Source organism: Macaca thibetana, chromosome 8, assembly GCF_024542745.1.
Source record: "Macaca thibetana thibetana isolate TM-01 chromosome 8, ASM2454274v1, whole genome shotgun sequence".
Classification (NCBI taxonomy): Eukaryota; Metazoa; Chordata; class Mammalia; order Primates; family Cercopithecidae; genus Macaca; species Macaca thibetana.
This window is the reverse complement of record NC_065585.1, coordinates 3154049-3177433: the sequence shown is the minus strand read 5'-3', so window position 1 is coordinate 3177433 and position 23385 is coordinate 3154049.

The following is a 23385-nucleotide window of genomic DNA, read 5'->3' as shown; positions in this document are numbered from 1 at the left end:
AGGCAGGGTTCCCACCGAAGGCGACGGCCCCTCTCTGGGGCAGCAGGCAGGGTTCCCACCGCAAGCTACGGCCCCTCTGTGGGGCAGCAGGCAGGCTTCCCACCGAAAGCGATGGCTCTGCAGCCCTGCTGGGAATAAGCGTCCAGACCCACTGCTGGAGGAAGGCAGGAGCCATGCAGGGACCTGCGCGGCACAAGCCACGGATATAAGCGCCCGTGAAGCACCGGCACCTGCCCGCACGTCCGGTGGGGGCACGTCCACCCGTGTGATGCGCAGATAACGGCCCCGGAGGGTGCGCCGCAGCCACCGCAGAGTGAGCTCTGGAGGGGTTCTCCAGCCTCTGGGGAAGCTTTGAATTGTTTACAAGATAATGTATTCATGGATGACTTGTTCGATGAGGAATTAATGAAATTAAAAGAGAAATAAAGAGCAGGAAGGAAGGCCACCTCGGAGGCTCCGGGCACCTGCCCCAGGCCCAGTGTTTTCAAGGCGTTGTGTCTGATCCCTGCAACCCCTGTCAGTGAAGTCCTGGAAACCAGTGTTCCAAGCAGGGACGGCGGGACAGAGAGCTGCCAAGGACACTGCAAGGTCACATGTCACGTGAGTGGCAGTCTACGCTGGGGGGCCTTGGCTTGAAGCCTGGACCTCAACCCTCCCCTCCATGGCATGCGTATTGCTATTTAATGAACTAGAACTTGTTGTTAACAAAGACGGGACTCTCTCTCGAGCGCGCGCGCACACACACACGCACACACAGCCGCCAGTAATTGGACTATGAGCAGGAATCAGGAGGCTTTCAGGATCTCAAGCCAGAGCTGATAGAAACACGGGAAGGAGAGTGAGGCTGCCGGGGGCCTGGGGAGTCGGCGTGTGGCGTGTGCCACGTGCTGTCCGTCCCTCACAAGCCAAATGTCTGAGTGGGCTTTTGGCAGCTGCTGGGTCACTGTCAGTGTGGGTTCGGCCTGGAGTGCCCGTGGTCCCTGTGGTTGCTGGAAGAGCATGGTGCCCTGGGTTAATGATGGAGCAACCGCCTGGGTGAGCTGAGTCAGCGAGGAGATCTTACAGGATCTGACCCCGCCCTTCCAATCACTTTCACAGCAAATTGGGTGAGCTTTGCGGTGAAAGGTGGGAGGGAGTGGGGGCCTGGGTTTGCTGAGCTCATACTGTGCACTAGGCATCTCAAATGCACTATCCACCCATTCACTAAAACATCTGCAAAGCTGCAATCTGTACCAGGCCCCTCGCTGCCTCTCACATGCCACATGGACCTGGTGAGATGAGAACGGGTCTGCCAGCTCCTAGGAGGCCTGGAACTCATGAGGGGCTCACAGGCATGGTGGAGCTGCTCCCAAATGCCCACGACCTGCAGGGCAGGACACGCCCATTGGCAACCATGGCAGCGTATGAGGATGGAGAGAACAGCTTTGCCCATCTGGGGACACTGGCCGAAGACTTGCAGGTTTGAACAGCTTGTCCTATGGCTGAGGACCGAAGTGAAGCCTTGCTCAAGGCCACACAGCTGGTCAACCTCAGGCTGAGATCAGGAACCCAAATCTGCCTGATTCTACACCCCACCCTGCACCCCCCTCCCCACATGACTGGTGCCCTGTGAGCCCAGAGCCCCTCCCTGGGGGCTGCAGAAACAGGGAAAGGCCGGGAAAGTGAGGCCGGCCAGTGCCCAGAGCCTGAGGACCAGGCCACGCCAGGCAGCCAGGTGTCGCCTGCCTCTCTTCTAGAGCCTCCTTCCCTCTTCTCAAGCCCAGAGCCATCACAGAGGTCTGGCCTCACTGAGCTCTTCACATTCCTCATGCCCTAGAAACATGTGACAGGAAGTTCAAATTCTCCTCATCCCAGTATCACGAATAACATAGCAAGTCCCACCCACCCTCGGCACAGGTGCAGGTGTACCAAGATGAACACTTGCATGTGTGTGGACAGGTATGAACGCCCTTCAAAGGCACCGCCAGGGGTCATCGAAGGCATCAGCTGGGCTGGGCCAGGCTATGGTGCCCCACGTGTGTGGTCACCACACGTCTGGATGCTGCCAGGAAGGTACTTTGTGGACGGGATTCACATCTACGGCCAGTGGCGTTGATGAATCCAGCAGACGACCTCCCCAGGGCGCGCGGGTCTCATACAGTCTTTGAAGAGCAAAGACTGAGGCTTCTCAGAGAGGAAGGGATTTGGCTTCAAGACTGCAACGTGAAAACCTTGCCTGAGCTTCCAGCCCACCCTTGGACTTCAGGCTTGCCAGCTCCCACAGTCGCATGAGCCAAATCCTTAAAATAAACCTCCCTCTCCATGTGTACATATACAGCCTGTATATATCTATCCATCTCCTATAGATGCTGCTCTCTCCTGGAGACCTCCCACTCGTTCTGTTTCTCTGGCCAGCCTGAGCGACACCAGGGCCCAGTGTATGTAGCATTAGCCCCCCAAAGCCTGCCAGGCCCCAGGTCCTGTAGCTGGGTGTCTGACAAGCTGTCTCGGTGCAGTAACGAGGACGGTGAAACCACTCATGAACAGGGATGCTATCACAACAGAATCCGTAATGACGGACCCTTGGAGACAGTGTGCCGATTCACAGGAGGGGAGTGGGGAAGAAGTCAGGCCATCCACAGAGGACCGTAAGCAACCGAGTGAGAAAGGCCGCTGCCCACCACAGCGTGTGTGTGGTTTTCTACAGTTACAGAGACACAGGTGTGTGCAGACTCTGTGTCTGGAAGGGGGAGGGCTGCAGAGCAACCTGGAAGAAACACATCGAAATGAGCAGACCCCACACCCATCCTCCTGGGGACCATGGACAGCCACCACCTCCCTGCGGATGGCCCTGGGATGCAGACCCCAGCCACCAGGCCTGCTGCGTGGACCGCAGGCTGCAACTGCCTCCTCTCCCAGCCCCATTGTGCAGTGAACAACGTGCATAGCCATATGGGCAGCCCTGAAATCTTACCTCCAGGGTGGAGCTGGGATGATGAGTCATTGCTGTTTCTCCTTTGCTTTTCAACATTTTCTAAGATTTATACCATGGGTGTTTGTTGATTTCTTATCAGAGACAAATAAAAAGCACTGAAAGCAAACCAGCCACCCTCGTGCTGTGGCCCACATGCCTCCTGGCTGCCAGCAAAGACAGCTGGGCATCACCAGCCCGGCAGGCAGAGGACTAAAGTCCCCTCAAGTACTTCAGGGTCGGCTTCCTAGGCCTTTGCAGCCCGTTTGAAGCTAGAGCATCTGGGTGCCCTGGACCCCCACCCATGCCATCCTCAGTGAAGGAGCCAAATTCAGACAGGATGCCCAAGAGAAGAAGGACCTGAAGTGGCATCTCCGCTGACGCCCAGCTCAGTATGTAGGGGCTGTTGTCTCCCCTTCCACCCACCCCTGAGGAAGCCTGTAGGTAACCCCTCAGGTCCTTCCCTGACCTGCTGGGCTCTGCTGTTATCCCCTGAGCAGCCACCACTCACACCGCACCCACTGCACAAACACACACATACACACCCATCACACACACATCACACCCACTGCACACACACACACACAAACCCATCACATACATCCGACACACCACACAGACACACACCCCCATCACACACACCCAGCCATCACACACACATCACACCCACCACACAGACACACACACACCCCCATCACATACACCCAGTCACACCACACAGACACACCCCCATCACACACACCCAGCCATCACACACACATCACACCCAGCACACAGACACACACACACCCATCACATACACCCAGACACACCACACAGACACACACCCCCATCACACACACCTGGCCATCACACACACATCACACCCACCACACAGACACACACACACACCCATCACATACACCCAGACACACCACACAGACACACACCCCCATCACACACCTGGACATATCACACCCACCACATAGAGACACACACACACCCATCACACAGACCCAGATACACCACACCCACCACACAGACTCACGCACACACACCCATTACACACTCAGACATACCGCACCCACCACAGAGACACACACCCAGACACACCACACCCACCAAACGGACATGCACACATACCCATCACACACACACACACCCCGTATCTAGCTCCACTGACTGTGGAATTGGGTCATTACTGGGAGCCCCACTTCCACCCGGCATGAATTCCCCTCCCAACTCTGATCCCACCTTTATCTTGACGAGGATGTGAACTTCTTGGGTCATCAGACAAAACATCCTCTTTACTGAAAGAATACCGGCTTAGAGACCATCAACTCATCCGTTCACTCCACGAGCGTCCAGGGAGCCGCACTCTGTTCCAGCCCTGAGGGGCATCTGGGTGCTACCTCTTGATGTTTGCATCTCTCCAGAATTCACAAGTGGAAATGCCAGCCCGAGTGATGGGACGGGCAGGTGGGGCGTCGGGAAGTGGTGGAGTCCTGAGGGTGGGTTCTCATGTTGGGACTGGTGCCCTTAGAGCATGAGACTCCAGAGAGGCCTCATCAGCCATGTGAGGTCACAGCCGACAGACAGCCGCCCGTGGACCAAGAGGCAGCCCTTGCCAAACACCAAATCTGCTGGCACCTTGATCTTGTGCTTCCGGCCTCCAGGACTGTGAGCCTTAAATGTCTGTTGTTGATGAGCCTCTCAGTTTAAGGTATTTCTGTTACAGCAGCACACCAGGGCTGAGACAGCTGATGAACAGGATGGTGTGGGGCCTCCTTGGGGCATGCTGGCTGGCTGGGAAGACACACACCTAAATGAGTGCTGTAATAAAGTGTGTGACTATGACGACAGTGGTGGGGAAATGCTGTTCACACAGCTCTTGGTCACAGAACCAGAGGACCATCAGATGTCCAAGCCAGGATGGCCCATGGCTTCCAAATGACTCAACACGTGACCAGTGTCAGGGCTCAGAGTATGGCCCAGGTCTGAACTCAGTCTGGAGAGAAAGGCCATCCAGCCGCTCTGCGCTGGTCCTCAGACCTTGGCCAGCACTCCACCCCCTGGCCTCCACATCAAGGCTCAATATGGCCATGAGGAAGGCTCTGTCTTTAACCCATCAGCTCTCAGTCAGTGAGCAGGACCAGGGCTCAGCCTGTGAGAGATCACAGCTCCTCCTGTGAACAGGGGCAGGGGTCTGTGTGGCTGTGGTGAGGACTCAGGATTTGTCCAGGATCAGGGCTCAGTCTGTGACAGGGGTTATGGGATTAGGGGTCAGCGTGGAGCCAGAGTCAGAGCCCAGTATGTGCTTGGGATCAGGGCTCAGTCTCAGCAGATCAGGGCTCTGGCCTCCCTGCAAGGGCCTCTGCTCCTCACTCTGAAAGCAACTTTCCTGTCCTGTTCCAAGCGGCTGGATGGCCTGGCCCCTGTGCCCTACCCACTTTTTCCTGTGGAAATCCCCTTTGGCTCTGGTCCTAATTATGTTTAAAACCCCATCTTGGCCGGGGGATTTCATCAGGGAGCAGGAGCTCAGGTCTAGGGTGCTGTGGAAAGAGAAGGATGGGTGGCCTGGACAATTCCTGCATAGCCCAATCAGGGCGCCTGCACACCCGGATTTGCATAAATCTCTAAGCCGATTAGAGGAACATTCAGAGGAAGCCGCGCAGGTGCCCAGCCAGTGAGGCAGGCGCCCTCCCTCTCTGGGCAGATTAATTGTTCCCAGCCCAGCTGGCTCCAAAGCCGAGTTCATCATCTCTCCCCCCAAACCGGCACCTCCCCTGCTCCTTCCCTGCTCCAGTCAGTGGCACCAAGCTCAGAACCCCAGCTGCCTTCTCTCCTGTGGCCCTGCATTTAGCCCTTCTGTCTGGCCTGGGCCGGGCTGAACCCCTCGCTCCCTCCCACTCCCCACCCTGCTAGGGGCCAGAGTCCAGCCTAATTCCTGCCACAACGTCCCCCTGGGCGTTCCTGACACCAGCCTCCCTGCTCTGTCCATTGCACCCCGGCAGCCTGCGTAGAGGATTTGCTGCGAATGTGCCTGCAGGCCTGGTTCAGAGCAGTCTGGCATTTGGCCTTCTGGGGTCCCCGCGTCCTCCTCTGGAGCAGGCATTGCACCGCCCCGGGAGCTGCAGCCTACTGCCCTTTGGCCAGCACCCTGGAAGCTGGTGGGTGGAGTGTTGGCCAAGGTCTCAGGACCAGCACAGAGCGGCTAGATGGCCCTTCTTTCTCCGCTTGCCCTTTTGCCACGGCCCCTTCATGCCCCCCTGAAGGCAGGGGCAGCCTCCCACCCTCCTGAACAAGCTTCTATTCTGCCCCACTCAGACCTGATGCCTGCCCTTCCATCCTGGGATTGCCAGGGAGAACTCCAGGCCAGGCCAGGAGAGGATTTGGATGGAGGCGACTTTCACGTGCGGAGCCCTCACCCCCGGGGGTTGCAGGTGCTGGGACCTCAGGGCCTGTCTGTTTGACCTGGCTCCCAGCTGCTTCCCTCTGAGAACAGAACAGAGAAGGGGCTCCCTCCCCGGGTCCATCCTAACGGCTGCAGAGATGCCAGTGAATGCAAGAGTGGAAGTGGGTCCTGTGGCAGCTGCACTTGTCTGTGTGACCCTGGGCAAGTCGGTCACTCGTGGAAGAAGGAGAAGGTTGGGTTTGCTGGCCTGTGAGCTTCCTCCTGACGGCAACGCTTTAAATCTGCAAGATGAGCTTTGTGAGCCTCAGACGAAATGATGCGTTCGCAGGCAGTTTTGGTCAGCTTTCGGGGAACAGTGGCATCCACCCAGGCTGGCTCTGTGGTGAGCAGACCAAATGCCTGCCGATATGGGGAGCTGGGCACTCTCATTCATGCAACAAAAACCTGCTGGGCTTAAGAGGCTGTGGATTCTGAGAACCGGGTCTGCCACCTGCCATGCGTGATCTGCTCCACTCACCGGACCTCTGTATGCTTCAGATTCCTCATCTGTGAGATGGGAGAGAGGTGGTACCGTGTGCTGTGGCTGTGCTAACATGGTGCCGTGCAGCACGTTCCTGGCCTGCAGCGAGGGCTGGATGTACCTGCATTTGCTCACAGCTGCACAGAGGCGCCCCGGCCTTTCCCGTGTCAGGGAGGGACAGGGTCACATTTGCAAGGCTCGTGGGGAAAAGGCTGCTTGAGGGAGAGGACAACAGGGCTAGGGGCTCTAGCAGCCCAAGACCTGTGGACCTGCCCCAGGGCTGAGCATCGTTCGACTCTCTGTGCTCTCGGGGAAGCCACGCCCCAGGGCAGAAGATGTGGACCTCGATGGAGTCCTGTGTCAATGGGACACGCCTGTTGTCCCCTGTGATGCCCAGTCTAGCAAAGTGATGGGCACAAACCAAACCCCTGTGGCACACAGTGAGGCAAAGGCTCCAAGGGCTGGAGACCCAGCCCCAGGAGGGACCCCCAAGGGACCTGGTGAGCTGTCAGACCTAGGGGCAGGAGGGAGAGGGCTCTGTGGTGGAGTAAGGGGGATGACACACATTGATACTGGAAGGGGAACCGGGGTGATCTCCGTTTTAAGGCTTTGGGAGAGGGAGGGAGCCATGCAGGTGATGTGCTTGGTTCTGAGGGGCTGCTGGGAGGCTCAAGTGAAATCCTGAACACAAGAAAGTGCGAACAGTGCTGCTCTCTCCTCCTCCCAGCTGTAGGACTTGGCGTCATCTGCCCCACCTCTGCTCACAATCTCTGGATCCTCCATCATAAAACATGGAGCATTTGTGAGCCTCCAAGTGCTCTCCAAGCAGAGGGAAGACCCCTTAACCACTATTGCCATCATCACGGTCATCACCATTGCCACCATTGCCAACATCACATCGTCACGACCATTACCTCGTCCTCATCACCATCAGCACCTCCATTATTACCTCATCACCACCTCCATCACCACCAACACCATCAGTACCCCTATCATTACATCACCACCTCACCATCAGCACCCCCATCGTTACATATCATCACCACCACCTCCATCACCACCATCACCTCCATCACCACCATCACCATCAGCACCCCCATTGTTACATATCATCACCACCACCTCCATCACCACCATCACCTCCATCACCACCATCACCATCAGCACCCCCATCATTACATCGTCACCACCACCTCCATCACCACGGTCACCATCGGCACCTCCATCATTACATCATCATCAACACCACCTCCATCACCACGTTCACCATCAGCACCCCCATCATTACATCATCACCACCACCACCTTCATCACCACCATCACCATCAGCACCCGCATCATTACATCATCATCAACACCACCTCCATCACCACCAACACCATCAGCACCCCATCATTACATCACCACCTCCATCACCATGGTCACCATCAGCAGCCCCATCATTACATCATCATCACCATCACCTCCATCACCACCATCACCATCGGCACCCCCATCATTACATCATTATTACAACCACCTCCATCAGCACCTGCTTCGTTACACCACCACCACCACCTCCATCACCACCATCACCATCAGCACCCCCATCATTACATCATCATCACCACCTCCATCACCACCATCACCATCAGCACCCCCATCATTACATCATCATCACCACCTCCATCACCACCATCACCATCAGCACCCCCATCATTACATCATCATCACCACCTCCATCACCACCATCACCATCAGCATCCCCATCATTACATCATCATCACCACCATCACCTCCATCACCACCATCACAATCAGCACCCCCATCATTACATCATCACCACCACCACCTCCACCACCACCATCATCATCAGCATCCCCATCATTACATCATCATCACCACCATCACCTCCATCACTTCCATCACCATCAGCACCCCCATCATTACATTATCACCACCATCACCTCCATCACCACCATCACTATCAGCACTGCACCCCCATCATTACATCATCATCACCACCTCCATCACCACCATCATCATCAGCACCCCCATCGTTACATCATCACAACCATCACCTCCATCACCACCATCACCATCGGCACCCCCATCGTTACATCATTGTCAACACCACCTCCATCACCACCATCACCATCAGCACAATCATTACATCATCACCACCATCACCTCCATCACCACCATCACCATCAGCACCCCCATCATTACATCATCACCACCATCACCTCCATCAACACCATCACCATCAGCACTCCCATCATTACATCATCACCACCATCACCTCCATCAACACTATCACCACCAACACTCCCATCATTACATCATCATCACCTCCATCACCACCGTCACCATCAGCACCCCCATCATTACATCATCATCACCATCACCTCCATCACCACCATCACCATCAGCACCCCCATCATTACATCATTATCAATACCACCATTACTGTCGTCACCCCTCCACCACCACCACCACAAATGTCATCATTAGCATCATTTTCAATGTCTGTCCCAAGTGACCTATGTTTCCACAAAACAGGAGCTAAGAAGCCTCCCCCCAGGGCTGCTGAGGAAGCAGGATGAGGTCCTGGGCCATACCACGTGGTGCCAGATGCCTTGGTCTCCATGGTGATTGAGTCAGTCCAAGTCTTTGGCCTGCAAGCTGCAAACCCCTCTTAGGTTTTGCCAACAGCAGCCCTTGCCCACTGTTCCGTGGAGGTCTTACTGAGCAGGTAAATACCCTGCTTAGGGTCCAGGACCACGAGGCTGCAACACTGGATAGGGAGACTGTGGAAGGCCGAGTGACTTTGTGCTCTGGGCCATGAGAGGCTGATGCTGACCGATTCCTGTGAACTCCCAGCCCCTCCCGGGTCCACCTGAGGCCAGCTGGTCCCTGGTGCTGAGCCACGATGTCTCCTTCCTGGCTGGCTGCGCCCCGTCCCTCTTCTGCCTCCAGAGAGGCGAGGAAGTTTCTCCAGCAGCCCTTCAGGGTTGCTGGTTTCTGCCTCCACCATGGGCTCTCCCTGAGACTGTACAGCTGTCCTGGCTGCAATAACACATTAGCACAAATTTGATGGCTTAAAACAGTAGCAATCTTTTCTGTCTCATTTTTGGAGGCCAGAAGTCTGAAATCAAGACTGGCCAGGGCCACACCCCTTTGGAAGCACTGGGGGAGAGCAGGTGTCCCTGTCCTCCAGGTGCCGGTGCAGAAGTCTGAAATCAAGATTGGCCAGGGCCACACCCCTTTGGAAGCGCTGGGGGAGAGTGGGTGCCCTGCCCTCCAGGTGCTGGTGCTGCTGGCACTCCTCGGGGTACGGCCGTGTCTCTTGCCCCTTCTTCACGGTACCTCTCCTGTGTGTCACTCTCGAACCCACCTCTCCCCTCTCTCGTAGAAACACATGTGGGGGCATCTAGAGCCCCCAGATAATCAGGATAATCTCCTCGAAACACCCTTAACTTCATCACATCTTTTGCTAAATAAGGTATAAGTCATGGGTTCCAGGGATTAGGATGTGAACATGGGGCCGTCCTCCAGCTCGCTACAGAGGCCTGGGCTGAAGGAGCTCTAGGGGGAAGCAGGAGGAATCTTGAGAGCTGGAGCAATAGACTCTGGAGACAGCACTGGGGCCTCACCCCTGCCCTGGCCGTGGGGTTTTAGGGTGACCCCTGAGGCACAGTCCCCCCAGCACTGACCTACTCTTCACCTTCACTTGACTGCTTCTGCTTCCTGTGGCCCTGTTGCTGTTCAGACCCCAGCCTCCTCCCAGACCACCCTCTCTTCCAGGGCCCTTCCCCGTCTTCTGGCCTCCCTCATTGGCTAATGTCCAGCTATCATCCCAGGGATCTGAGAATCCTCGGTCCCCCAATTGCTGTGAGCCACCCTCCCCTGAGTGCCACTGCCCTGTCTGCTGCCTGCTGCTGTCTGTGTCTCTGCGAATGGTTAGCCACAGGGACGTACAGATGCTTCACCGTTGGAACTCAGCAACTAGGACTGTGCCAGGCGCAGTACTCATTCATGCAATGAGGGAACGAGTGAGTGAGCGACTGAATCAAAGGCCATGTAGGAATTCTTAGGCTCCAGGCACAGTGGGTTTCCTGAGTGGCCAACTGCAAAGGGGAGAGCCTGGCCTTGGAGCCCGAGAGTGCCCCGCTCCTTGATGCTCTGCTCACACCCTGCTGCCAGAGTCCCAGGGCTGCCCAGCCTCTCCCCAGGACGCGCTGAAAGAGTGGCATCTCAAGCCTTCAGTGGGTGGACAGCAAATGGGCAGGGCTGGTCAGCAAGGGCTGGGGTCTGGGGTTGGGCAGGCTGTTGAGATGGAAGCCAATACTGCAGGGCTAGATGCTCTGTCTCCCGCCACCCTCCTGTCAGGGGCACTTCCCCTGCAAGCTTGTCCTGGGATGGGAGACTGACAGTCCTGGGCTCATCACAAATACTGCTGACCCCTGTCAGGAGCCTCACCCATCAGCAAATGGCAGTGGGGGGTGTGGCCAGGGACACCCCGCAGCCTCAGTCCTCTTTGTGTTTTCTTTCCCCACCTCAAGAAGTCTCAGGCGTCCTCTGAGGAGGAGCAGGACACATGGAGGCACCGGGAAAGTCTGTGGAGTCTCGCGCCGGAAGCCAGAAGCAGTGCTCCTGTCTATGGGCCAGGGCAAGAACTGGCCCCGGTGCAGGGGCTTTCGACAGCACAGAGCACCACGCGAAGCTTGTGTGGAATCCAGGTGCTTCTGCCTCCATTCTGGGCTCGTTTTACCACACCGCAGGCACTGGGAAGCCCTTGCTGTCTGTGTTTTGGTGTCGCAGGTGACTCAGCGTCTTGAGTGTGCCCAGCCCTCCCTCCCAGGCCAGGGAGCCCCACTCAGGAGGCCTGAGGGTCAGCAGGCTGGGCGTCTGGTCCCAGGGCCAGGCTGCCTGCTGTGCAACCATGGACGGGCCATTCCACCCCTTGGGCCTCAGTTGGGTTATTGGAAAAGCAAGAGAAAGAATTCATTCCTACTTCGCGGGACCTTGGGATTAAAGGAGAACGTGCCTCAGAGGAGGGGCGTGAAGCCAGGCTAGAGATGCCTGGGAAAAGCCGCTTGAGGTCTGCTGCAGGGGCTGAAGTTGGCCTCTTGGACGCTCACTCGGCTGCCCTGCACACGTCAGGAGACAGGGAGAGATCCAGCGCCATCCTCAGGCACCCAGTGCGTCCCAGCTGCTCTGGGCTGCCGGGAAACACGGAGTCGCCAATCTTGCGCACTGCCTGCCCGGATGCACCCTCCACAGGGACATCCATGCCTCACCTCCCCGGGAGGCACCCCTCCAGTCACCACCTCCTGCCTCTGTCGGGCCCAGCCCTCAGGGCGCCCTATGTTCCCACACAGACAACGAGAGCTGGGCCAGGGAGGGCGCCTCTCCCCATGTGCTGGGCCTGGCTGTGCGGGAGGCAGTGAACACTCGCCACCACCGCCTCTGTCACCGCAGGCCTTTGGCACCGAGGGGCTCTCCGACTGCCAAGGTTTAAACGGCAACTGGCGCGGGCTCCCAGCCCCCGGGCCCGTCTCCATCGGCTCTCTGGACAGCTGACAGCTGTCGCACACTGCGGCAGGCATATGCTCGCCCAGCCCCACATCCCGCCAGCCGGGGCCCAAAACCAGCCCTGAGAACCCTGCCCCATCCTGCCCCATCCCAGGCTGCACATGGCCAGAGTCTAGCCTCCAGGCAGGCAGCTCTGTCCTCCTCCAGGCCTCTCTGACCACACCGGGAGGAAGAATAGCCAGGCCCTGGGGTGGACTCTGCCAACAATTTGCTCTGTGCCATCAGACACATTAGTCCCTTCTCCCTGGGCCTCACTTTCTCATCTTCACAAAGCCGGGGCCAGTGGCCCCACAGTCTCTCCCAGCTCTGACAGCCAAGCTTGCCTGCCCTAAATCACCGGAGACACGAGAGGCTACTCCAGGACCAAGGGGCACAGACCAAGGTGGGGCTGCATCCTGGCTCATGGGCCCCAGGGATGAGGGGACGTTGGCGATGTTGGGAGACAGAGCACCCGGGACCATCCCTACCCTCCCTTCGCTGATGAAGGAGCCGTCTGGGAACTGCCTCCAGGTGCTTTTGCCTTCGGGTTCAGACTTCCATGGAAGGGCTTGGGGCTCTTGCGCGAGGCATATAGCGCTCAGGGAGGGCACTGGCCGTGGGGACAGACGTAGCTGGCATGGCCTGAGGGGAGGCCAAGAGCCAGCGTGGGGAACAAGGGCCCTCGGGGAGGAGGGGCTGCCAGAACAAGCTGCTGTGACCCGGGGGCCGACAGCCTGCAGGGCCTTCTCTGATGGCACTGCTGCTCCCTGGAACCAGGGTGGCATCCTCGCTCAGCACAGCTGGCCCTCGGGGCTGCCCAGGCCTGCCCAGGTCCCATGTGGCAGGAGGGACTCAGAGCAGGCACATGGGCTGGGGACGGGAAGGCATCGGGCCAGGCCAGCCAAGTGCAAGCAGGTAAGGGGCTGCCATGGGGACACAGGTGGTAGAGTGAGTGCTTCCCGAGAGCCGGAGGGGGTGAGATCTCTCCAAGGCAGGCTCTGCAGACCTGAACCTGCCCGCCAGTGGCCCCACCAGAGCCAAGACAGCACACACCTACGAAGAAGCCACGAAGCCCTCACAAAATGCACACTTGAGATTCTCCCAGCTCCAGGACCTGAACTGGGACACCCGTGGTGCCATAGGAGTCAGGTTGCCCTCCCAGAAGCCAGGCTTCTCCTGAGCAGAGCGAAGGCTCCATCGCCCTCCAGGGAGCATGGCGGCGGTCTCCAGGCTGCACTGGAGATGGATAGGTGGGGGGTGGAGCACAAGGGGTCAGTCACCCTCCCCATCTCCCACAACTTTCCCATGAAGGCCTCCTTGCTCAGGGGCCCCATGCTCAGAGGCCAGGGTTGACCTGGGGTGGATTCCAGACATACCTCTGCCCCCAAATACCTAGCAGCACTGAACCAGGATGTGGAAGGGCCCCTCCTGGGGCCGGCACCAACCTTAACTTCCAGCAGGAGTTCTGCTATCATCTGTCCAGGGAGCTGTCCAGGTAATGGCAGTGCCTCAGTCTGCCCTGGAGAATTGCTCCCCGGGCTGCTCCAGGACAGGGACCGGGGTACTTCCTCCCACTGGCTCCACACGTACTGACCACCACTCCTGGGGGACCTCAGGTGCCCACACTCCACTCAGATCTGGGGCCTTTTGTTTTGCCCCAGCGCCGGCACTGTCCCCACCCCAGCTGCCCTCCACGGCTATTGCTGTGCCAGGGATGTACTGGGCCCCCACCCCAGGCCCTGCCTGCCTCTCTGTGCCCTGGTGAGGGCTGTCAGCCTCCTTCCTGGCACTGTCTCATGGGCCCACCTGGTGACCCCAAGCATCAGGCATGGCCCATCCCCATCTCCTGAGGGTCACAGTAACCACTAGAGACCCCTGTCATTCATGTTCCTGGGGCTTGCTCTGACTCCACATCCTCCAAACTCTGTGGCCCCATCCCCACTCCTGCTGCTCGTCCTCCCCACCCCACTGCTAGGGCTCACTCTCCATGGGTATGAATTTCCCTAGAGATTCTGACTTGGGTGGCCTCTGGGTGCTCTGCCCCACCCTGCCTTATGTAAGAGTCCCATGCTCAGGCCCTTGGGACAGCGCCCAGGCTGCTCCTTGCCCACACAGGCACTCAGGTAGAAGGAGCTCACACATCCATTCCCATCCCAGCACTCAGTAACCTCTCCCATTAACCTTCCCTGCTACACCCGATTAAGCAAAGTCCCTTGAGAGTTGTAGAATCGGTGGCTCAGAAACATCCCATCCTCTTTGCAATAGTCAGCGTGGACTGCCACAGCAAAATACCACAGATGGGGTGGCTTAAACAGTAGATACTTAACTCTCACAGCTCTGGTGAGCACAAGTTTTAGGTCAGGGCACCCACCAGCAAGGTTGTGTCTGGTGAGGGCTCTCTCCTCCGGTGACGGGCGGCCACCTTCTGGCTGCATCTTCAAGAGGCCTTCCTCTGTGCAGGGAGGAGAAAGGGCACCTCAGGTGTCTCTTCTTATAAGGTCCGTGTCCCACCCTGATGACCCTATTTAGGCTTAGCTGCTTCTTTAGAGGCCCCATCTCCAAAGACAGCCACACGGGGGCTTAGGATTTTAACACACAGATTTGCAGGGGGACACAGACATTCACATCACAAGACCCCAACCCCCATTCAGGTGACAGTTCAGGAACTTTCTGCCAGAGAGCTGGAGCAAGCTTCTAAATGTGGCAGAGTGAGTTTGGGTGCACCCTGAGTTCTCTACTCTCAGCTGAGCGGCTTCCCCACCCCAGTGCTTCTGCTCCAGCCAACATTTCCAAAGCACTTACAATGCAAGTCTGAGGGGCAGTCGCATCAATGATGCTCACAGAGGTCCCGAAGTGTGCACTTTCCCACAGTCCTCTCACAGCTGCCTCGTGCACCCAGAGACTCAGGGAGAAAGCATAGTCCGGGGGCTGCTGAGCCCAGACATCCAGCCCCGGTGGAAGGAAAACGTGGAGTCTGCAGTCTGGGCTAATTGGTGCCTCCTCTGACTTGGGCACCTCCCTCAGGCCTGAGGAGCGGGTGGGAACTTTGACCCACTGGACTGAGTGAGGGGCACTGGTCTGAGGCTGGCTGGGCAGAGATGGGTCCGTGGGAGCCAAGAAAGTCCCTGCCCTGCTCCTGATCCTCCTGCTGAGCTCCAGTGTCATGCAGTATTCCCCGCAGGCATGCCCACTCCTCAACTACCCCTTGCCCTTGGTGCCCCAGGGGCTGAGGCTGCAGCCCAGGATACCTGAGGGTGCCCTCTTGGCACTCAGGCACATAGCCTGGATGTGCAAGGGAGTGGGGCAGCCCTTGGCCCCTGAGGGTGGAACCTGGTGGGCCTTCCATCTCTGGGCGCACAATTCCGTGGCACATGCCGTGGGGCTCCCAGGGTGTCCCGTGGGCTCGAGCCCCAGGTGGCCACTGCAGTGGCCTGTTTGAGGCCACAGCCTTGTAGGACCAAGCGTTCTGCCTCACCCTGCCTGCAGCCTGATTCCTGGGCATCTGAAATCACTTGCCGAAGCAAAGTGCTTCCGTACAAACCCTTGTCTCAAACTCCATGTTCGGGGGAACATCTGTGGCAGACTTCAAAGATGACCCTAGTGCATCCTGCTGCCTGGAGTCCACACCCTTGTGTTCTGAGGGCCCGGCGCAGTGGCTGCCACACCCCTGTGTTCTGAGGGCCCGGCGCAGTGGCTGCCACACCCCTGTGTTCTGAGGGCCCGGCGCAGTGGCTGCCACACCCCTGTGTTCTGAGGGCCCGGCGCAGTGGCTGCCACACCCTTGTGTTCTGAGGGCCCGGCGCAGTGGCTGCCACACCCTTGTGTTCTGAGGGCCCGGCGCAGTGGCTGCCACACCCTTGTGTTCTGAGGGCCCGGCGCAGTGGCTGCCACACCCTTGTGTTCTGAGGGCCCGGCGCAGTGGCTGCCACACCCTTGTGTTCTGAGGGCCCGGCGCAGTGGCTGCCACACCCTTGTGTTCTGAGGGCCCGGAGCAGTGGCTGCCACACCCTTGTGTTCTGAGGGCCCGGCGCAGTGGCTGCCACACCCTTGTGTTCTGAGGGCCTGGCGCAGTGGCTGCCACACCCTTGTGTTCTGAGGGCCTGGCGCAGTGCCTGGACGGGGCAGTGCTCAGTGAGGGTTTCTAAATGAGCCTCCCCTCGGGGCTGCGGCATGGGGTTTGGCATCTCTTCGAAGCTGTTGGCTACCAAGTGAGCAGCCTGCTCACACATGGACTCAGTGTCAGTGGCTGTCTCCACGTGGAGGCACTAAAACCCTAGAGGCCGGGAGAGCCCCGCTCCGGGGAGCACCAACCGGCGCCTGGGCCCCAGGAGAGACTTGGTGAGCTCCCAGGAGCAGGGACAGAGGCCGGAGGCCTGGAGGCCACGGAGGGCAGGGAACCCAGGAGAGGAAAGTGGTTCCAGCCAGCTGCACCCACCACGGGCACAGCCCACCACCCCTCGGCCTCCTCAGCCACTGTTGGGACAAGAAGACGGGGGCGTCCAGGGGCAAGGCTGGGCTCAGCACCTGGGAGGTGTGGGGAGGTGGGGGGTACCATAGGCTGGCCTGTGAGGTGGGACGGCCGCAGGAAGGTCAGTTTGCTGCAGGAAACACCCCTCACACAGCTCCAGGCTGACTGCATTCTCTGTGCTTGGAATGTGCTTCTCCTCTGCTCTGCCTTCCTCTGGAAATGGCAGTTCTCCTGGAGGAGGGAGCTGCTGATGGCTCTTTCCATTGCCTCTTTGAGATGCAAATTCCCTGACCCAGGGGCACCCTCTCCGTGGACTGCTCCCTCCCCCGCCAGGCCAAACAATCACTGCCTGGCAACCATTGAGGCTGGTGGCTCCTTCATTACCTGCCTCGTCATGCACCTGGTGGGTTCCTTCCCAGCTGCTGGCTCCCCCAGGGACAGGACAGGCCGGGCCCTTGCTGGCTGATGTGGGCTCCTGCGTGGCCCTTGCTGGCTGCTCACAGGTGGGCACTGCTGCCGCTGCTACCCCTGCACTTCGTTTCTTGCTCATCTTTGTCAGGGAGGAAGCCCGGGGCTGCAGCTCCTCTGCACCCTTCCGGAAACCTGGAAGCCCTTTTGGGGACTGAGCACACATGGCAGGTCCTGCAGCTCCTCTCGTCTTGCTGTTCAGAAGCCACCCTATCTGGCTCAGGCCAGGTGGCCAGGGGAATCAGCCCCGGCCTCAGGGTTCACCCCCTCTTCCCTCCCTGACAGCCGTGTGGGCTGATGTCCCTCAGCTGTTCTGAACACCAAGCACAACCTCCAGTCACTCAAGTGAGGAGGGTGTGGCTTTGCTCAGAGGTGAATAGCTCAGCTGTGAGATGTCATTTGCTGGGCAGGAGTGAGGCCCAAGAGGGTTATTCAGTCCTGGGGATCCCTGGGGACAAGTCTGGGCCTTGCATCTGTCCTCAGGAGCAGCCGGGGGGCAATGGCAGAGGCCATGCTTTGTGGGCAGTGGGGCATGTGATGGGCTCACCCCAGCATCGTCTACCAATGTCCTCACATCCATGAACACATCACCACAGTCCCTAAAACCCAGCACTTGAGGGGGCAGTGGCCACCAGACTTTAGCCACTAGGCCACCAGCTCCTGCCCAGACATGAGACAAAAGGGGAAGCTGAGGTTGGCCACGGCCGCTGTGAGCTGCACCAGGGCTCTGCTGGTGCAACCCAGAAGAAAGCAGGGGCGGAGGCTGAAGCACCAGCCAAAACAGCTTCCATATGCTGCTGGGCTGGATCCTCGAGAGATGGCTCCAGGCTGCAGTGTGCAGTGGCCGAGCCATTCCAGGTGTCCACAGTGGCATAGGACATTGTGTGTATGTACATGTGGGCATGCTGGTGCACACATGTCCGTGGATGCATGTGTGTGAATGGGAGTATGCATGTGTGTGCATGACTGCGAAGCGTGTGGAGTAGGCCTGGCCCTGTAGAACAGGGGTCCACCTCAGCCTCTCTCTTAAGGCTCCACACTAGCCTGGATCCCATCCTGATGGTCCCAAAATGCTACAGCCAACTGTCATTTCTCTTTGAGCATAAAATGTGAATGTGTGCACACACACACACACACACACACACACACACCCCTATCCATTCATTCATCTGCCCATTTATCTAACAGAGCCTCTTCCTCCTGCATCTGGCCATTGGTGGCATCTCAGCCCGGGTGTCTGACGCTGAGCTCCTCCTCCCTGCCAGGCACCCGCCTTCCTCCTGGGTGCTCCCCATCCCTGAACCCACTGCATCCTTTGCTGTGGCCCTGATGCCTCCACCTGCAAGGCCAGCCTGGCCTAGGCTGGAAGCCCAGGGGAGCTCAGGGACATTGATGATGGCTCTGGCTTCATCTTGCGGCTCAGGCCCATGTGGGCTCATGAACCCGTGTGACCTGCTAAGCCTCAGCCCACTCTGTCACACACATGTAGTTCGTATCTCACCTGGGCTCCAGACACCCCCGATCCCCCACCAGGCCCACAGTGTGAATCCTGCACCCATCAGGGAGGCAGGGCTAGGTGGGCCACTGGGGTGTGTGTGGGTGCTGGGCTGGGGCCTGGGGGAGCCTGGAAGAGGAAGTGTCCACACTGTGTGGACAAAAAAGGGAGGCTGGTACCCCTGTCTGGAGGGGTGGGGAGTGGCTGAGACCTGGAGAGGCAGAGCTCAAGTGTGGAGCTCAGGTGTAGAGTCAGGTGGGAAACTCAGGTGTGGAGCTCAGGTGGGGAGTTCAGGTGGGGAGCTCAGGTGTGGAGCTCAGGTGTAGAGTCAGTGTGGAGCTCAGGTGGGGAGCTCAGGTGTGGAGCTTAGATGTAGAGTCAGGTGTGGAGCTCAGGTGTAGAGTCAGGTGGGGAGCCAGGTGGGGAGCTCAGGTGGGGAGCTCAGGTGTGGAGCTCAGGTGTAGAGTCAGGTGGGGAGTTCAGGTGGGGAGCTCAGGTGGGGAGCTCAGGTGGGGAGCTCAGGTGAGGAGCTTAGGTGCGGAGCTCAGGTATAGAGTCAGGTGGGGAGCTCAGGTGTAGAGTCAGGTGGGGAGTTCAGGTGGGGAGCTCAGGTGGGGAGCTCAGGTGCGGAGCTTAGGTGCAGAGCTCAGGTATAGAGTCAGGTGGGGAGCTCAGGTGCGGAGCTCAGGTGGGGAGCTGAGGTGGGGAGCTGAGGTGGGGAGCTGAGGTGGGGAGCTGAGGTGGGGAGCTCAGGTGCGGAGCTCAGGTATAGAGTCAGGTGGGGAGCTCAGGTATAGAGTCAGGTGGGGAGCTCAGGTGCGGAGCTGAGGTGCGGAGCTCAGGTATAGAGTCAGGTGGGGAGCTCAGGTGCGGAGCTCAGGTGGGGAGCTCAGGTGGGGAGCTCAGGTGGGGAGCTGAGGTGGGGAGCTGAGGTGGGGAGCTCAGGTGAGGAGCTCAGGTGGGGAGCTCAGGTGAGGAGCTCAGGTGGGGAGCTGAGGTGGGGAGCTCAGGTGGGGAGCTCAGGTGCAGAGCTCAGGTATAGAGTCAGGTGTGGAGCTCAGGTGGGGAGCTGAGGTGGGGAGCTGAGGTGGGGAGCTGAGGTGGGGAGCTCAGGTGTGGAGCTCAGGTATAGAGTCAGGTGTAGAGCTCAGGTGGGGAGCTCAGGTGGGGAGCTGAGGTGGGGAGCTGAGGTGGGGAGCTCAGGTGGGGAGTTCAGATGGGGAGCTCAGGTGTGGAGCTCAGGTGGGGAGCTCAGGTGGGGAGCTCAGGTGGGGAGATGAGGTGGGGAGCTGAGGTGGGGAGCTGAGGTGGGGAGCTCAGGTGAGGAGCTCAGGTGGGGAGCTCAGGTGGGGAGCTCAGGTGGGGAGCTGAGGTGGGGAGCTGAGGTGTGGAGCTCAGGTGGGGAGCTCAGGTGAGGAGCTCAGGTGGGGAGCTCAGGTGAGGAGCTCAGGTGGGGAGCTCAGGTGTGGAGCTCAGGTGGGGAGCTCAGGTGGGGAGTTCAGGTGGGGAGCTGAGGTGGGGAGCTCAGGTGGGGAGCTCAGGTGCGGAGCTCAGGTATAGAGTCAGGTGGGGAGCTCAGGTGGGGAGCTGAGGTGGGGAGCTGAGGTGGGGAGCTCAGGTGAGGAGCTCAGGTGGGGAGCTGAGGTGGGGAGCTCAGGTGGGGAGCTGAGGTGGGGAGCTGAGGTGGGGAGCTGAGGTGAGGAGCTCAGGTGGGGAGCTGAGGTGGGGAGCTGAGGTGGGGAGCTCAGGTGGGGAGCTCAGGTGGGGAACTCAGGTGAGGAGCTGAGGTGGGGAGCTGAGGTGGGGAGCTGAGGTGGGGAGCTGAGGTGGGGAGCTGAGGTGGGGAGCTGAGGTGAGGAGCTCAAGTGGGGAGCTGAGGTGGGGAGCTGAGGTGAGGAGCTCAGGTGAGGAGCTGAGGTGGGGAGCTCAGGTGAGTAGCTCAGGTGAGGAGCTGAGGTGGGGAGCTCAGGTGGGGAGCTGAGGTGAGGAGCTCAGGTGGGGAGCTGAGGTGGGGAGCTGAGGTATAGAGTCAGGTGGGGAGCTCAGGTGGGGAGCTGAGGTGGGGAGCTCAGGTGGGGAGCTGAGGTGAGGAGTTCAGGTGGGGAGCTCAGGTGGGGAGCTCAGGTGAGGAGCTCAGGTGAGGAGCTGAGGTGGGGAGCTCAGGTGGGGAGCTGAGGTGAGGAGCTCAGGTGGGGAGCTGAGGTGGGGAGCTGAGGTGGGGAGCTCAGGTGGAGAGCTCAGGTGGGGAGCTCAGGTGGGGAGCTGAGGTGAGGAGCTCAGGTGGGGAGCTCAGGTGGGGAGCTCAGGTGAGGAGCTCAGGTGGGGAGCTCAGGTGAGGAGCTGAGGTGGGGAGCTGAGGTGGGGAGCTGAGGTGGGGAGCTCAGGTGAGGAGCTCAGGTGGGGAGCTCAGGTGGGGAGCTCAGGTGGGGAGCTCAGGTGGGGAGCTGAGGTGGGGAGCTGAGGTGGGGAGCTCAGGTGGGGAGCTCAGGTGGGGAGCTCAGGTGGGGAGCTCAGGTGAGGAGCTCAGGTGGGGAGCTCAGGTGTGGAGCTCAGGTGGGGAGCTCAGGTGGGGAGCTCAGGTGGGGAGCTGAGGTGGGGAGCTCAGGTGGGGAGCTCAGGTGCGGAGCTCAGGTATAGAGTCAGGTGGGGAGCTCAGGTGGGGAGCTCAGGTGGGGAGCTGAGGTGGGGAGCTCAGGTGGGGAGCTCAGGTGGGGAGCTGAGGTGGGGAGCTGAGGTGGGGAGCTGAGGTGAGGAGCTCAGGTGGGGAGCTGAGGTGGGGAGCTGAGGTGGGGAGCTGAGGTGGGGAGCTGAGGTGGGGAGCTGAGGTGAGGAGCTCAGGTGGGGAGCTGAGGTGGGGAGCTCAGGTGGGGAGCTCAGGTGGGGAGCTCAGGTGGGGAGCTGAGGTGTGGAGCTGAGGTGTGGAGCTCAGGTGGGGAGCTCAGGTGAGGAGCTCAGGTGGGGAGCTCAGGTGAGGAGCTCAGGTGGGGAGCTCAGGTGTGGAGCTCAGGTGGGGAGCTCAGGTGGGGAGTTCAGGTGGGGAGCTGAGGTGGGGAGCTCAGGTGGGGAGCTCAGGTGCGGAGCTCAGGTATAGAGTCAGGTGGGGAGCTCAGGTGGGGAGCTCAGGTGGGGAGCTGAGGTGGGGAGCTCAGGTGCGGAGCTCAGGTGTGGAGCTGAGGTGGGGAGCTCAGGTGGGGAGCTGAGGTGGGGAGCTCAGGTGGGGAGCTCAGGTGCGGAGCTCAGGTATAGAGTCAGGTGGGGAGCTCAGGTGGGGAGCTCAGGTGGGGAGCTGAGGTGGGGAGCTCAGGTGAGGAGCTCAGGTGGGGAGCTGAGGTGGGGAGCTCAGGTGGGGAGCTGAGGTGGGGAGCTGAGGTGGGGAGCTGAGGTGAGGAGCTCAGGTGGGGAGCTGAGGTGGGGAGCTGAGGTGGGGAGCTCAGGTGGGGAGCTCAGGTGGGGAACTCAGGTGAGGAGCTGAGGTGGGGAGCTGAGGTGGGGAGCTGAGGTGGGGAGCTGAGGTGGGGAGCTGAGGTGAGGAGCTCAAGTGGGGAGCTGAGGTGGGGAGCTGAGGTGAGGAGCTCAGGTGAGGAGCTGAGGTGGGGAGCTCAGGTGAGTAGCTCAGGTGAGGAGCTGAGGTGGGGAGCTCAGGTGGGGAGCTGAGGTGAGGAGCTCAGGTGGGGAGCTGAGGTGGGGAGCTGAGGTGGGGAGCTCAGGTGGGGAGCTCAGGTGAGGAGCTGAGGTGGGGAGCTCAGGTGGGGAGCTGAGGTGAGGAGTTCAGGTGGGGAGCTCAGGTGGGGAGCTCAGGTGAGGAGCTCAGGTGAGGAGCTGAGGTGGGGAGCTCAGGTGGGGAGCTGAGGTGGGGAGCTCAGGTGGGGAGCTGAGGTGGGGAGCTGAGGTGGGGAGCTCAGGTGGAGAGCTGAGGTGGGGAGCTCAGGTGGGGAGCTGAGGTGAGGAGCTCAGGTGGGGAGCTCAGGTGGGGAGCTCAGGTGAGGAGCTCAGGTGGGGAGCTCAGGTGAGGAGCTGAGGTGGGGAACTGAGGTGGGGAGCTGAGGTGGGGAGCTGAGGTGGGGAGCTCAGGTGGGGAGCTCAGGTGAGGAGCTCAGGTGGGGAGCTCAGGTGGGGAGCTGAGGTGGGGAGCTGAGGTGTGGAGCTCAGGTGGGGAGCTCAGGTGAGGAGCTCAGGTGGGGAGCTCAGGTGAGGAGCTCAGGTGGGGAGCTCAGGTGTGGAGCTCAGGTGGGGAGCTCAGGTGGGGAGATCAGGTGGGGAGCTGAGGTGGGGAGCTCAGGTGGGGAGCTCAGGTGCGGAGCTCAGGTATAGAGTCAGGTGGGGAGCTCAGGTGGGGAACTCAGGTGGGGAGCTGAGGTGGGGAGCTCAGGTGAGGAGCTCAGGTGGGGAGCTGAGGTGGGGAGCTCAGGTGGGGAGCTGAGGTGGGGAGCTGAGGTGGGGAGCTGAGGTGAGGAGCTCAGGTGGGGAGCTGAGGTGGGGAGCTGAGGTGGGGAGCTGAGGTGGGGAGCTGAGGTGGGGAGCTGAGGTGAGGAGC